Raw genomic sequence first — 5,980 nt, 5'->3', positions numbered from 1 at the left:
TGTGTGTGTGTGTGTGTGTGTGTGTGTGTGTGTGTGTGTTACATGCAAGTAAAAGAATCAGGCTTTCAAGTGCATTACTAGAAGAAGAGTGTGTGAATAATCCAAACCAAGTGGAGTCTCTGGTCAGTAAGCTATTCCCTATGCTTAACTGCTTTATTTCCTAATAAGAAGACAGTCTTTTATTTTGTGTATCTCTTCTGGCTACCTATTTATGGCCTTCATAACAAAATAATGATAGTAAATATAGTGCTTTCCTGAGTTCTGAGAGTTGTAATAATTATCATATTTGGAGGGTTATGAGAAGCTCTATGTTTATAGCCAAATCAAACAGCTATTTGGATGCCCTGAAGACCCTCTTTGTGACTAGCATCAGAAGGAAGGAGCAGACCTCGCCCTTTAACCTGTGGTATGAATTCTGTGTAGTTAGTGTCAAATCATTTTATGCTGTAAAACCTCCAGATGGAGTCTGAGATGGTATGTGATCTAAGGGCAGGGCCCAGTTCCCTGGGCACCTCCACCAGAAAGCTAGTGGCAGAAGAGACAAATGCTGCCTCTGATTGACCCATTGAGAAGGAGTAGAGAGCCAGACCATACAGCACCATGTCTTCCACTAACCCTGGAATATTATTGTCTTACCTTCCCTAGGACTCTGGCATGCAAAACAGGACAGCTTAGCAATGGACAAAGGCATAAGAAGTTCAAGATATGTGAGTGGCTACCTCTGCTCTTTACAACCAGAGTTCCTAAGTGAGGTCCCAGGAATCGGTCTAGATTGCTCTTAAATTTATACAGGTATTTTGCTTGCATCTAGATCTAGATCTAGGTGTGTGTGTGTGTGCGTGTGTGTGTGTGTGTGTGTGTAGATATTTGTGTATATAGATATAGATATAGATATAGATATAGATATAGATATAGATATAGATATCTATTCACCACAAGTGTGCCTGATGCCTGTGGAGCCTCGGGGCTCATGGAACTGAAGTTACATATGTATAGTTATGAGCTGCTAGGTGGGTAGGGAACCTAATTTGGATCCTCTGCTTGATGGGTAAGTGCCATCTCTTACCACTTAGCCATCTCTCCAGCAGAGAACAGCATTTTAAATAAGCTCCTTCAGGTGATTCTTGTGCAACCAACAGATAATTGGGTGAGTCAGTACTGCTGCCCTCATGGTCTTGGTCCGTGATAACAAGAACTACCCAGTTTTCATTGTGAATCTACTAAGTCAGGCTTTCCATTGGAGAGACTGGGAACCAGTATTTTAAACAAACATTGCTGGGGAGTCTTGGAAATATAAGAAGTTGGGAGAGTGAGACCCATAGTAGTTGCTTCCCAGTTGGGACTCCAGGGCCATCAAGGCCAGCCAGCAGTACCAACAGTATGTGACAACTTGTTAGAACAGCGACTTGTCTAGCTCCAGTCAGACCTCTTCAATCAGAAACTCAGTGTGGGGTCTACAGATGTGCAACAAAGCAAGCCCTCCAGGTGTTCTGAGGCACACTCAATTTGAAAACAAAGCTCTAGAGACTCTAAAGGTCTGACCAGCAAGACAATTTGTCTTCATCTTCCATAACCATTTCTAATCTCTGTGTTCCCTGAATTTGATAAAGAAACCTTCTAGGAAATCCCACAACCCAACCCTCTGGGTGCTTTGATGTGATCTTACTTTTGATCCTCAAGTCAACCCCAAGACTGTCCTCTCTATCAACACTGACAGAAAGATCCATGTACTTAAGTCAAGTCAGCATGGAATGAAGACCTTCTCAATACTAACTGCAAAGCAACCAGATTTCCAGAAGAAAAATCTCTATTCTTTTTGTGAGACTTCCTCATGTCTGCACCTTCCTGGGCACAATTCTTCTCCTCCCGACAGGTAAGGATGCTTGCTGGTTTGCCTGGGCTGGGTCCATGGGCTCTTTAAAACTCATAGACTCATGTTGTCGGCAGGGAATTGGGAATTGGACTTATCCTTCCTCACTTCACCAATTCAGAAACATTGTGGTCCAGAGGTAGTTAATAACTTCTCCATTGCAACAGACACGGTAACACTGAGTTCGTGCAAATGCTTGCTGAGGACCTTTGGGTGCTTTTGGCCAAGCCACACTACCTCAGATGTTCTCAGCAAAGCATAGAGTGATCATGCAGCTGGTGCTCTCATCTGTAATAGGTAACTTCAGAGTTCTTTATGACCATCTGTGTGCCATCGGGAATTCCAAGTCTTTGGGAATGGGGGTGGGCTTGGATTCAAGGCAATGAAGAAGAGGAAGAGGGAAGAAAATGGTCTTCCTGTCTGTTTAAGGTTTAAGAAAATAGCTCTCAATGTAGAGCCTGTCCTGTATGCTAAGTGCTTCCTCCATAGGCCAGAGTCCCCTTGGTGCATTCTTGGTCTCATTGATAAGTAGATTTCAAATCAGGGACAGAAGGGAGCTCAAAGACAGGACATTGTGATTAGAGAGTGTGGTCTATCGGTCAGGGTAGAGGTGTTGGGTAATGGAGATGTAAGAGTAGGAGACAGAAAGCTGCATTTTTAATAAAATAAAAGTTAAAAAAAAGATATAACTTGGAAAAACAAAAGTAGGCACAACAGAAAAAGAGGATGATCTGGGTTCCCAGGGTTTTGTTTCTGGTAGTTTTACTGAACAGGCAGAAGAATTGCCATCTTCCACTGGTGACTAGGGCCCTAAGAAGTCATGTGCCATTCTTCTAGGCCAACCAATGAAGAAGTATTTAGTCTTAATCTTGCTCAGTTTAACTTGGTTAGTAAGCTGAAAATTGTTCTCTGTGGTCTGGAATTTAGGATCAAAGTTGGGAAGAATCACTACCTGTATTTCCTGTTCTGAGTTTGCCCTCTAGCTTTGTGACCAGTTGAAAGCACCCGCCATGCTTCTCTCCAATCTTAACAGTTAGCTGTAAGCAACCCATGGCTCTTTATCCCTCACCTAAAGGTGGCTGCTAAAGTGTTTGTGTCTTGAGAGCTCAAAACCAAACACATCTAAAAAAAAAAGAATTATTATTTTTCTATTATTTTATCTATATTAGCACTCTGCCTGCATGTTTTTTATGTGTACTACATGAGTACCTGATGTTTGCAGAGGTCAGAGGAAAGAAGGACCCTGTGAAGGTGAGGAGTTATAGATGTTATGGGTGCCGGGAACCAAGCTTGAACCTCTGCAAGAGCAGTGAAGTCTCTTAACTGCTGAGTCATCACTCTAGGCCCATGGGTTAAGTTTTGTAATTACGCTAATGTTCAAATTTTTGCAGCCTTTCTGTCCGTTCCTTCTTATTATGTCAGAACTTTGTAGCTCAGAGCTCTTCCCCAGTCTCATGCAGCTCCAATTACATTACTGATAAGCTACATTATTTTCTCTTAGGCTCTGAGTAAGATCCATTTTCTTGTCTCTTCTAGAAGCTTCCCACATGACTTGGCTCATGACTCTCTTCCTTCTGGCCCAAATCCTAACATAGGCAACTCGATTTCTGTCCCTGTTACAATCCATCCACACTACAATCACGGAACTTTTCTGTCTCCATTTCTTGTTTTAAGAACACTTGAGATTATAATGAGCCCACCCAGATACTGCAGGATTACGTAGTAGTGTATCGTCCATGGATTGGTAATCCTAGGTCCATCTGCAACCTGAATTCTCCTTTAATATGTAACATTGTATCTGCCGATCCGAGGAATTAAGACATTTGGAGGGCGTTTTCCATCATATTAACCAGTTGAAATCTTTAGTCACACTGTCTCTTGTCTGCTCCACTCTCTCTAACCCCACTTCTCCTCAACTCTTTCCTGTTTCCCATTCTATCTTGAATACTATTCTATCATAGTACATTTGTGATCCAATGAGTGGTTACACCACTGGAGAACGTGTCAAATGTCTCCCCCACCCTACTCTCCCCTCTGACTCCAAGGGAAGGGCAGAGCTTCATGAGTCTCCCAACCCCTCCCTCCCCCTGGGACAGGATACTGATGGGCCCAGCCCATCAGATCTTATGTAAGCAAGCAAAGCCAGAGCTGGTTTACTTTTAGTCTAGCCTGTAGAAGGGTGAGCTTACAAATGAGTTACAAGCAGCTTGAAAATCTTTCACTCCCATGCTTGAAATCTGCCTTCCTTTTACTTATTTTACTAACTAAAAAAATAAGTGACTTCTTTCCCAGATACTTCTATCCTATATCCCAGACCACTCTCCCTCTCTCTAAGTCCAATAAATTGCCCTCAAGTTTCGTTCTATGTCTATTTTTTACTTTTATTTTTTTTAATCAATGAGACTAAGGAAGTCTCTCTCTCTCTCTCTCTCTCTCTCTCTCTCTCTCACACACACACACACACACACACACACACACACACACACACGCGGGGGGGGGGGAGCAAGCACACTGATACATTGATGAAATCCAAACAACAAAGTAGGAACAGGAATTCACCCTTCACTCCAAATTCCAGACTCTTCTCATGAAACAGCTTCCCGGTAAATTGCCCATTAGGTGTGATTTCTTTCCATTCCTAAATTAAGGATTCTAACCTTGACTGCAGATGAAAATTATGCCGTCTGTAAAGATAGGAATAGTGGCTGCTCTTCTTCCACCCCTATCCAAACAGAAGCTCTTGGAATTCGGAATGGGAGTACAGAAAGCTCCGAGGGCAATGCCACTGCACAGACGGATGAGAAGCACTTTTCTAAATGGTTAATTTCCTCAAAATAATTGAGCTAACCAGGAATAGAGTCTCTTCTTTGAGTTAATGGTGGTAATTTAATTCATTAAATTTCCCAAGCCTGTGATTGAATTATATTTAAAAGTTGGAGTAGAGGAGAAATGGGGAAAAAGAAGAGTGAGTTTTTGTTTAAAAGTCTATCTGTTGGCATGCGCACAGATGGATGCCCAGAGCACATCTCAGGAACCGGCTGCCGACCGCACCGACTCCCAGAGTTCCCTGAAACAGGGTTATATGAGTGCTTGAAAAAAGGCAGGCAGGCTTAAAAGGAATTAAAGCCAACTGAAAGTTCATTATTCTGAGCATTATTTTAGCAAGACAAGATTCCTCCTTAAATTTCAGGTTTCTATTTAAGGCTTCCCCTATCAGGATCCCAAGTTGAATGCAGGAGACAGGCATGGTCGTGTTAGGTTCTTGGATCTCAGCCAAGTCACAGAATATTCATTAAAGGCAAAAAATAGATCTTTTAAGGGAGGTCTCTCTTTAAGAAAACAGAGACCTCCTCCTCCCCAGTGAAAGCTCCCCCTTGTGAGCCCTGCTTCCCGTTAGTCTCCCCTTCTGGCTTGGTTCCCTAAGTGTTCCTTTTCACAAACCATGGCAACAGCCACACCCCTGTTAAGAACAGCTAGACCTGGGCAGATTGAATCCCACAAGACCATAAAACCTTCACCTCAAGACCAAAGGATCCCTTAACCCTGCCCCCATCCTAACGACATGCTGGTGGGCCCAGAAAACCTACAACAGGACACGATCCCCAGAAAACAGCCAATAACTTCAAGTCAAACCAAGAAGGAGTTTATAGATAAGCACTTTCAGGGGTGAGGTCCCTGGCTGAATGTTTTTTTTGCCATGCTTTACATATTTAAAAGACATTTATTTGGTGTAAAATTTCAATATTATAAATCTGTGGTTAGAGTGCTTTTCTTTTTCTTTTCTTTTTTTTTTTCTTTCCCCAGCAGAGCCCTTCCTTCCGGGCAAAATCCTGGAACCACTCACCACCTTTCCAGATGAAATGAGAAAGTTCAAAAGCTACAATTCAGAGAGGTGTACTGAGGAACAAAACGTCTCCGAGAAAGATTTAAGTTGCCAGGATTCTTAGCCTGGAGGAAATGGATGTGGGAAAATTGTCAGCAATTGTCTTTCACAGACTACAAAGAGATTACACAGAAAGACAATTGAGGCATATTTTGAAAAAAAAAAAGAAGAAAGAAAGGGGGGAAGAAAGGAAGGAAGGAAGGAAGGAAGGAAGGAAGGGAGGGAGG

This window comes from Grammomys surdaster, unplaced genomic scaffold, assembly GCF_004785775.1.
Source record: "Grammomys surdaster isolate TR1022 unplaced genomic scaffold, NIH_TR_1.0 185, whole genome shotgun sequence".
NCBI lineage: Eukaryota > Metazoa > Chordata > Mammalia > Rodentia > Muridae > Grammomys > Grammomys surdaster.
This window is presented reverse-complemented; position numbering follows the sequence as displayed.